Source organism: Nelumbo nucifera, chromosome 1, assembly GCF_055504915.1.
Source record: "Nelumbo nucifera cultivar China Antique chromosome 1, China Antique-T2T, whole genome shotgun sequence".
NCBI lineage: Eukaryota > Viridiplantae > Streptophyta > Magnoliopsida > Proteales > Nelumbonaceae > Nelumbo > Nelumbo nucifera.
The window spans coordinates 126,349,783-126,361,128 of record NC_142649.1 but is presented as its reverse complement, the minus strand read 5'-3'; the positions used below and the strand labels follow the sequence as shown (position 1 = coordinate 126,361,128).

General features: G+C 40.0%; 2 pseudogenes; one reads left to right on the top strand and one right to left on the bottom strand.

Moving 5' to 3' along the window:
- Window positions 1-369: 369 nt before the first annotated feature.
- On the bottom strand, window positions 370-2,736 carry LOC104613134 (peptide-N4-(N-acetyl-beta-glucosaminyl)asparagine amidase A pseudogene; annotated as a pseudogene).
- A 935-nt stretch (window positions 2,737-3,671) lies between these two features.
- LOC148803797 (U2 spliceosomal RNA) lies at window positions 3,672-3,767 on the top strand (annotated as a pseudogene).
- The last annotated feature ends 7,579 nt before the right edge of the window (window positions 3,768-11,346 follow it).

The window sequence follows — 11,346 nt, the reverse complement described above, 5'->3', positions numbered from 1 at the left end:
GGCCTCTATCTTGCTTCTAAACAGTTACTTAACACAAGTCTAGAGTTTATCAAAAGACAAATACACATCTTGTCTTACCGTAGAAGTCCAACCACATATCAGCAGTTCTGTGCCTGTATTTGTCCCCTTCATATGCAGACAACAATCTAGAACCATGGACCATTTCTGGTGCAAGGATAAAACCTCAGGGTTACAAACATTAGAAGTTTAGAACATAGGTTCAGGTCTGAGAGTGGCCAGTCTGCAAAAGATGCCAGTCTTAGATTTCACCCCTCACAACATCTTAGTGGAAGTTCAATATTTTGGGCAGTTATTCAATTAAGAAAAGTGTCATTGACTTTTTTTGTAGGAAATGAATACAATCTAATCTAAAAAATGTTTTTTTATAATTAAGAATAAATCTATTTAAAAAGAGAGGAGGGGGAAGAGACCCCAATACAAGAGGAAAGAAAGTAGGTATCTTTCAATCTAGACTGAAATGAATACTAAATATAAACTTAGATATCCTTGAAAATTAACTAGAAAATAGTAATAAAGATATACAAAATCTCAACTGTAACATTTATTTTGATTGGCAAAGCTTCAGTAGAGCATTTCAAATGGAGCAACCAATAATCAACCAGGTTGGTAGATCTAAACTTGCTTCTCTTGATCATGTAAATCTGATGCAAGTAAATTCCTCCGAGTGGGAAATGGCCTCTTGTTGACTCCAAGAAACAAGCTTGGGTGTAGCTTTCTTTTGCAACTCCTTTCTATTTGATCATAGAGGATGGTATAGTTTCTACTGCTCACTTTCCTAAAGTAGCATCCATCTTTACCATCATATGTATATACTTGCTGAGTACTTCCCAGACCACTAGTTACCAAATTCCCCTTTACAATCATAGAACCCTGTGCAGCCTGCAGATTTATGAGATTGCCCCTTGAGAAACCAAATGGGCCATGTGAAAACAACTGCTGGTTGAATCCTAAGGACAGGTTTGAAACTGAAGTCGAGGTTCCATTTCCTTGATCCACAAAGTTAGTGTACAAATAAAGGGGAAACCTTCTAGATAAATCCATAAAATATAAACGAGAAGGGAGCCTAGAATAAACACTGGCATTGACATCTGTTGTTTGATTCACAATCTGCTCATTCCCATTGTTCCCAAACTTCATTGTGTTCCTGTAAGCAAAGTATTGATGTGATTGGGTTGTGATGTTTCCATGAGAAGACTTCACCCATCCAGCCAAAAGAAAAGACCTACTTGCTGTAATAAGAAAATCTCCATTTGAACCATTGAAGTCCGAAACTAAGGTCATCACTGGAGGTTGGACATCATATTTAATCAACTTTCCTTTAGTTCTAGCACTTTGTTTATCCAACCATACGTGCAAATTTGCATCTATGTACCACACACTAAGAGCATTTGTTACACTAAACCCCAACTGATGCTGCTTTCCATCCAAAACTTTTCCTAGGAATGGAGTAATATCAATATCATATGAAGGGAGATCAAAAGAACCAATTCCAGAGATAGGTCTCCATAGCAGAGGATTGATCCCTCCGGTGTATATCACAGTAGAAGGCCAGACAGCCCCAACTACAGTACCATCAATACTGACTACAACCTCCCGAAAAGGTCCATTTCCTGGAACCTGGGTAAGATTATTTGCAGTTATGTAGTCATTAGGAGGATTGGAGTACCAGAACTCGTCATCAGAATGGTAAGAAACATAAACTTCCAGAATAGCTCTATAGGCATTTTGAGGAATCTTAAACTCCTTCAACTGGACATCCGTCGAGTTCTGAACCAGAAACCACAACCCATCATTCAAAGGCAGATTTCGCGAGATGGGCAATATCAAATCTGCTGGGAAGCCAAACCCATAGACCGAACTCGCCCAATTCGGCTTCTGGAAGCGGGGACGTTCCTCCGCAGGCCAAAAGTGGAATGTTATGTTAACATGGTAAACTCCAGTGTACGTTTGATCAACAATATTAGCCAGATGAACAGCTAGTGTTTGGGGGTTCTTAAGCAATGATGAGTACCTCGTGATATCTTTCTTAACCGACCAAACGATTCCAGTGCCTCTAGGTTCTGCTGTGCAACTCCGGAGAAGCTCAACTCCACCCAACCACATACCAAAGATGCGATCAAATTGTCTTCCTTTACAGGTTGCATTCCATTCGAGGACGATTTTGGAGAAATCCTGAGATGGGCAGTTCAACGGGGGATTGTACTGAGCAAGAACAGGTGGTTGGCCGTATGTGTTGCCGAAATCATGTTGAAGGACAAGAACAGAGCAGGGTTTTGTCCTGGGTACTTGGATGGGCCGGGATACTTCAAAGTAACGAGTGATTGGAACTTCCGTGGGTGCTGCCTGTGAGACATGTTCTGATACGAAGAGTCTTGTTTGGTGGAGATTTGCATTGGAGGAAAAGGGGCGGTGAAGAAGGAAAATGAAGAAAATGAAGAGAGCAAAAATGGAGGAAGAAGCCATGGCTGGGTCGTCCTCTTCTCTCTGTGAGTCTCTGTTTCACAGAGAGGGATCGAGATGGAGAAAACAATGTAGAAGTATAACAACCGAGGAGTCTTCTCTCTGCTTGCATTGCATTTATGCATATGCAAGCTCAATGCAAGCAGAGAGCAAGTTGGATTCTAATTCTTCCCACCCGGAGAAAGCGTAGAAAGGATTCTGGAATCCTTTTTTTACGCAGAAAAATTACTACTATTCCATTGAAACAACTTTCCATTCATCTGGTCTGTCCCCAGTAGGACTGTAGGAGTCCCGCTTGATTTTTATTTTTTGAATAAGACGGACCCACCTAAGTTGATGTGCGTGCTAAACAATACAGAGATCAGATAATCCTGGCCATTTATTTCATTCACATTTTCCTGAAGAAATAATTTAGGCACTATATATTATCACACCGCCATCTTCAGACTAGGCATGTGGCTATGTAAGGGTGTTGGGTGCAACATTCTCTTACGAATCCGTCTTACAGCACAAATCTGATACTCCGGATCTTCTGTCCACGAGAATTTTGCCCACGCCTACCCCACACACAATACATTATCTCCTCTGAATTAGGAACAATAACTCATATCTGGAATATAGTGTGGGGCCTAAGTCCAATTATTCTGAGCACTTAATGTTAATCCACCACTGACCATTTAATCTCAAAAACAAATTCATATTTATACATTTTTTTATTTTATTTTATTGCTTTAGGTTTCTGTTGTCAGAAAGCATATTTAAAATATAAGTTTTATTTTACGTTTTTACATTTATTTCTGAGTAAAGGGCTGGGTTGACTGGATGGTCCGACTGTCTGACACATGACCCACCTGCCTCAAATGTACATCTTATTCTTAGCAGAAATGGTCTATGTCAAAAAGATAAAAAAAAGTTGCAGCCTAAAGATAATTGAAAAATGAAAATTACAATAAAAAGAATACATCTTCACGGATTTGCCCTCGAAAATTAAATGCGTTTGAATAGTACATTCACAAGTAAAATGGGACATTTCAGTAATTGTATTCACATGTAAAATAAGATGGCACCACCACCAGGGTTGATCATTTATGACCCGGCCCGAATCTGCACTAACCCCGCACGTAATGTGAGCCGAGCCCAGGCTATGCAACTCTATGTCTGCTCAGCCGGACCTGTCCCAGAAGTTGTGTATATATTGGCCTTTTGGCCAACATAAAGTGTAGTTTATGTTCTTTTCAGTTTAATATCTGAAAAGAATGTTTTCCATATATTCATATGAAACATTTTATATCTTATATATACTATATTGGCATATTCTACAAACGTATATATCATATATTTAAATTAGTGGAGACGGGCTTTATTAAGTGAAAGCTAAACAATAGAAATACATAAGAATATATAATTGTTTTATATTTTAACTTTTTAGTGATTAATTTGATTGAATTCGATCCAAGTTGGTCGGTTTTCTATTATTTCTGATCGGTTTTGGTTCAACAATTTCCAATTCAACTAAGTTAGGTCTATTTCAATTTGGCCATTTGTAAATCAACCATAATTGAACTAACCTAATCATAGATATATATTAATATTTTATATTTTAAATATAATTTTTTATTACGGGAAAGTGGGAAAAATTCCCATATTTCTTAGTCTAAAATATTTTATATCATAAATTTATTTATTAATAATATCACTATAATTTATTAATTTTAAATTTAACTTTTAAGTTTAAATCTTTTGAACAAACAAACCAAACTAAAAATAGACCCAAACTAATACAATCCGAGTTGGCGGGTATTCACTAATGGTCAGTCGGTTTCGAGTGACAAACTCCTAACCTAACTAGGTAGATTTGGTTGGTGAAACAGCCTACAACCGAACTGAACCAATCCTTATAAATTTCAACTAAGTTAATAGTCTGATCTCAAATAAATAAAAATAGTTTAATCTCTAATAATTATTGAAAATTTATAGCAAAAATACACAATTATTAAAAATAATTTTATAATGAAAATACAATAGATATCTAATAAAAATACAATAAATACTGAAAATATATTAAATTATTCAATAAATAATGTAATCTCAAATAATAGTTTAATCTCTTATAAATATTAATCAATAAATTATAAAAAATACATCATTACTAAGAATAAATTTAAAAATTTCAACAAATACAATAAATTAGATTCCAAAATTTATTAATAGTTGTTTAATCTCCAATAATTATTGACAATTTTTTATTTAATAACAAAACAAAAATAGATTTATAAATAATCCTTGAAAACATATTTATCAAAAAATACAATAAATACTATTTTCAGTATATATAAATATATAATGAATATATGTTATTATTACTAATAAATATTAGTTATTTTAAAAGTTATTTTCTATAATTATTATTTGATATAACTGAAATTAGTTATTTACAATATTATTTAGTTATTTAAATAATATTGTTATAAAATTTTAAAATATTAATTATTTATTGAGTTTAATAATCCATAAAATTATAATTAGTACTATTATTACATAACTTGTTATTTATTTTGTAAAGTATTAAATGTTTTTAATGTTTTGTAAAATATTAACCCCACATGTTCTCAAAACCCTCATCTTCCTCATTCGGCTAAACCTAAGCACACCAACGACGAAACCTATACTCTAAGTCTCTAAGCGAACAACAACCACCAAACCAACTATAAACTCACTGGCGATTAGGTCGGTTACATGTTTTGAACCATTTTTTTTCATGTTTCCAAGATTATTTTTGTTTTTATTTTAACTATTTACCACCTGAAACACTTTTCTCACTGTTGCTTACCAGATCTAGGGTTTTTTTTTTTTTTTTTTGGGGGGGGGGGATTTCACGCCATTCTCACCGTAGAATCATCAGAGAAATCAGGTCGACCATCCTCCTTTCTTGTTTTTGATCTATTATTACTCTTTTTGTAATATTTTTTTTTCAAAATTGAATTTTGAGCAAAATATGTGAAAAGTATTTTGCAATACTTTTTTTTCTTTAATTAGAATGTTGATTGTGGTTTTATTAATATGATTTTTTTATACTATTTTTTTTAGATTTTTATTGCACATTGTATATGCTGAAATATGTGAATAATAATATGTCAAAATATTTGAATAATAATATGCTTAAATGTGTTGTTTTCTTGATTTTTTTATATGAATAATAATATGCTATAATAATATTAATTAAATTTTGGTGTTTCTTTATTATTACTATTATTATTATTATTATTACTATCATTTTTTATTAATATTGTCATTATTATCATTATTAATATTCCTTTTTTCTATTAATGGCACATTGGGTCCATGTGACACTCAATACGTGCACCCACATGGATTCCCATGTGTCACAACGTGGTGATTTGACAAACTTCCTTCAAATGTATAATATAATATTGAAAAGCATTGTTTATATGTGTGGGTAAAATGGGGGTTAAAATTATAAGTGTAAATCTGGTCGTGCCGCTCGCGGCCCAGCATGAATTTGGACTAGCACAGCACAATGGTCCATGCTATGCTGTGCCAGGGGTTCATAGTCCACTGGATGGCATGGCCCGTAGGAACCGTAGCGGGCCGTGCTCAGCCCGTCTGGAAACTAGCCGTCTAGCGGTCTAGGGACCTTGGGGACACCCCCCCCCCCCCCCCAATGGCTAGTTTCAGCTTTTTGGGGGGTTTTTTTACATAAATACCCCCCAATAGCTATTTGGTATTTAAGTATTTAAGTATTTTGTTTATAGAGGGGAGAAAAATGACACAAATGCCCCCCAACAACTATATAACAACTAGTTTAGGGGGGGCTTTTTAGGTAAAGTTATAAATAACTTTACAATGACCAAAATACCCCTCCCAACAACTAAAAAATAACTAGTTTTTAGGGTATTTTGGGCAATTGAATTATTTTTAATTCCTATAAATAGCCTTATCCTCCACCATTCTTCTCATCACACCAATTCAACATTCAACAATACTCTTAATCTCTTCTCTCTCTCTCTCTCATACATTCTCTACAATCTGAGTGAACTTTGATAGTCTAATTGGCTGATTGTCTAATTCTCTAATTCTCAACTTTATTGAAGTTTCAACAAGAAGAAGGCTTGTTGCCTTGCTCAACCAACTTAAGTATCTCAAGTTAGTAATTTGGGAGGCTTAGGCGTTAAAAGGCTTTAACCATTGAAATCAAGTTGGGATTTTGAACCGACAATCCGGGTAAATCCAAATAAATTAATTTTATCTTTTTATAATTAAAAAAAATGGTCGGCTCTTCCAAAAACCAATTCCTCAAGTTTAGTAGCTCGATTTGGAAAATATTTAAAATAGAGGATGTTGAGGGGAAGGGAAAAAGAGCAATTTGCCAAAAATGTAGAAAGGACTTTAGTTATTGAAGCAAGGGTGGTATTGGCCATGTAAGCAGACATTTTCCCACACATGAGAAGGAAGAAGAAATAATCCACAATTTAAATGTATCGTTGAAATAATGAAAAATAAATTTAAAAAATATTGGAAGAGCATTTCTCCCCTTTATTTCTTAGCTACAATATTAGATCCTAGGATTAAGAAAGATGGTTTAGATATTTTATTTGGAACATATTGTGAAAATATGAATGTTGAAATTGGAAATAAAAAAGAAAAAATAAAAAAATTATTATTCGAAATGTACAGTTTATATGAATCTGAAGAAGTAGGAGAGAATCCTACAACTTGTACAACATCTAACATCTTCTACTTTTGATCTTGAACCCAATAGTAGAAGAGAAAAACTTTTTTATTTAATAAGTAGAATGCAGAAATCTGCTACTTCTATAACAAGTTCATTTACTAAACTTAATTTTTATTTACAAGTAATCTTTTCTAGTTTAGGTGATGGAACAAATAACTTTGATATTTTAGCATGGTGGAGTGAACATTCAAAAAATTATCCAGTTCTCACTGCCATGGCACGTGATCTACTAACCCCTCTGGTGTCTATAGTTCCATCAAAGTCTTGTTTTAGTGTAGGTACTGGGGTGTTGGATGACAAGAGAAGCTGTATGAACGATGGAAGTATAGAGATGTGCATCTGCTTTAAGGATTGGCAAGATGCAGAAGATAGATTACAAGACAAAGAAGGGCATGAAACTACACCGGATATTTCACTTGAAGCAGATGATGAATGTCATGATTCATGAACAATAGTTGACTAGTTTTATAGAATTATTTTTTTTTTCAAGTTATTGTAAATTTTGTTTTAATTTTATTTAATTTATTTTCTATTTTTCTAACAATGTAATTTTGTATTTTCAATTTGTAACTATATTGTATTTTTCATTTTTTATTAATGATGGTGCGCGATTCGGTCACTCCTATCTGGCAGCTGCGTGGCTCCTGGTACCTGAGATGGAGAAGATGAATAATCCCCGGGGGGCTTGCTCGGTGGGAACACTCTGACACTTAAGTTAGAGCTCTGTGAAAGATGCAAAGAGAGTAGAAGGGGCTAAGAGTGCATATAGCGCGAGTATCCGAAGATTACCTTTGTCCTTTGGCATTGGGCTACTTATAACAGAACTCTGTTGAATCAGGCCCACCTGCCTCTGACAGGGCAGGTATAACCGCCACTATCGTCCTACCGCAGCCGTTACAGCTAGGGCTGAGGTGGCACACGCGGGGCCGTCATTGTAGGGTACGTACCTGTCAGATGTAAGACACCTTCCAAAGGTGGCGGGCACAACACTGTCTGACGAGAGACGTGGCAGCAGTCTCCAGGTTTTTTAGGTATGGTGGTCGGACAGGAGACCTTTCTGTGATATGTTGAACTGTTCTTCCGCGAGCTACCCTGCAAGTGGCGAGCTGCCTGTGGCAAGCTACACCGAGCTGTCTGGCCCAAGGTGTCTCTACCTCAGGGTATCTAGAGGCGGATCGGGGTGTTCCTGTTTGAGAGTGGCCTAAAATCCACTAGGAGGAGCTCGGTCATTAGAAAAGGTCAGGGGGCCCGAGCTCGGAGGTAGCTCGGAGCGCCTCAGCCTTGGGAGGAAGGTGCAAGCCAGGCGGCTCTCGGGCGAGTAGCCTAACCCGCCGAGTTGCTTGACTAAAGTCGGTGAGCCCTTCCCACCGAGTTGCAGCTGTGCTTGCTGCTGTCACGTTGAGTCATCGCTTGATCAAGGTCATACCCACGTGTACCCGTGCTATGAGGTCGGACCAAATCACCCTCTATCAATTGCCCCCCACTCCTTGTGCTGGCGGTGTTGACCCTGTGTGGGGAGTTCATGATGCGTTGGGTGGATTTGGCTTCGGTACTCATGCCACTTTGTCACGCGATTTGCCTAGCTGGACAGGTCCAGTTCCTGGCTCAATCAAAAGAAACCCGGGTCACGTTCGGTTTACGCGCGGACATCACACGATTTGGACTTCGCGGATGCCAAAAAATGCGCTAAACTAATTTCACCTCGAGGAACCCGTAGCCTGTTTCTTTGAGAGCCGTTGGATCATCTCAATTCGACCGTTAATAACCAGATGCAGTGGCTATAAATAGTGGGGGACCCTTGGTCATTTCTTCGCCATGAAGTCTTCAGCGTCATTATTGAGTTCGCGTCTGAGGTTCCTAGCTTAGGTTTTCTAGTTCAGTTATTTCCCCAATTCGGTTTGCGTTTTCTATGGTGAGTCCCCGAGCTTCCCTTTCTTTTCTTTCTGTGCTTTCATGTCGTCTAGTGTAGACAGTTTCATCGACAAGCCCGAGGTGGGTACCTCGGCTCAAGGTGCCTCTTCTGCCGCCCAGTCGTTCGATGTACGGGTGGCTTTGGGCCATCTGGCATCCACCTCCCACCGAGGTCGGGTGCCAAACCAGTTCGGCCCTTCCACTATGACTCTGGAGAGACTTCAGGATCTCATACAGAGGTTTCGCCTTCCTAGGGAGCACTCTTACAGCCTTCCTATCGATAGTTTTCCATGGGAGCACGATCTTGATGAGATCGTGGTCTTCATGGAGCAACTGGTCGCCGGACTCCGTCTCCCTCTTAATCCCCTGATCGTTGAGGTGCCAGCGCACTTCAACATTACCTTGGATCAACTTCACCCGAATTCCATACGGAACGTGGTTGGGACCATTTCCCTTTGCTTCGATCGTGCCTTCCACTTTGACTTAGATATTCTTTGTTCCATCCTGGCAATAAAGAAGAGCGCTTTGGGCGCTCTCCCCAGACACAGGTGGGCCTACTACTTGTCTCCCCGCCCGGGTTTTAAATTAATGCACAAGCTCCCGAGTAAAGTTCTGGCCTGGAAGTGGGACTACTTCGTAGTTCAGAGCAGTACGGGGTGGCCTTTCCCAACTGACTGGAGGGTGGCCGTTCAAGACCCTGGTGTTATCCTTGATGGGAAGACTAAGAAGTCACTTCAGTTGTGGGCTTAGCTCGGGATGAACTATAAGGATTTCACAGCCGAGGAGAAGCTCATCCTGGTCGGCTTGAGCCCGGGTAGGTTTGTCTTTACTTCGGCTTTTTCATTCGCATACTTACTTCAGGGTCACTAATGCTGAGCTTCACTGCTGGTCCCATGGAGGCAGAAAAGATAGAACGTCAGAGGCTCTTCCGCTAGATGAAGAGGAAGAAATGCGTATCCAAGAAGGCACGCGTCGAGTCTCCGCAGACCTCTACCGAGGCCCAGCCTCCACAGGCCCCGGCTCCAGAGCTCGAGCTCCCCGACGCTCTCCCGGTGATCGACTTGGAGGGAGACCTGGCGCCTTAGGGGCCCGAGGTGGCGGCAAAGCCCAACCCTAATCCTGCCGAGACTGCTGCCAGGGATGCCACTGAAGCTGTCGCTGGGACTCGCCCTGCAGAGGCTACAGTCGAAGTTCGTCCTGCTAATGTTGCCGTTGAAGCTTCTGAGGAATCTACCCATGCGGCAGAGATGTCGGTATCTAGCTTGGAGAGTCCAGAGGGTCAAAGCATTCTAAACCCCTAGTGCAGCCTTTAGAAGAGTAAGGAGGCTGCGTACCCGGAGGAGGTCACAAAATGGGCTGATCTCACTCCTGATCAGCTCGGTGCCCGAGCTGCTTCTCATACCAAGGTGGTGAGTTACTTGCGAAGGACCCTCTTCTCTTCTCTCTCTCTCTCTCTTTTTTTTTGACTGTTCTCCTGTTTGTAGGTGAACTCAGTCGTGCGCGCCTTGATCTTTCAATCCGATCGGCACCTGAAACGGGCTCTGGCAGCTGAGGAGTCATCCCACATAGCCCATACCACGCTGAGGGCAGCTCGTGGTCTGATCCACTGCTTGCAGAGCGATGCCTCAGCTCAGAAGAGCTTCAGCGAGGTACTGTTGGCGGAGAAGAGTGAGCTGGCCCGAGACAAGGACAAATTGAGGGCCGAAGTGAACGGTTCAAGGCTGACCAAGAGGCCTTGAGGCTTGAGGTGGACCGCCTCAAGGCAGACTGGGATGCTCTGAAGCTTGAGGTGCAGGGCCTCAAGGAAGCGAAAGGAAAGCTGGAGCATGAGGTGGAGTACCTCAGAGGTGACCTCAAAGAGAAGACTGAGATCTTCGAAGATGCCCTCAAGGAGACCAAGGTCCAGGCTGTCATTGACTATGTCAAGTCTTAGAGGTTTGACGACGTGATGACCAAGGCCTACCGCATGGGTTTCAAGCTCAACTGGTGGTTAATCAGGCACACCCACCCCAACCTTGATACAAGCGCCATCACCACTTCGCGGATCACTGATGACATGGTGAGTCAGTCAACGGATGATCCGGACTTTGAGGACGAGGGCGTCGATGATGATGCAGAGGCCACCGATCCGATTAATGCCCCTGAGGAGGTCCCGAGCAAAGGCGATGAGCCTCCAATGTAGTTCAGTCCCTGTACCCTGA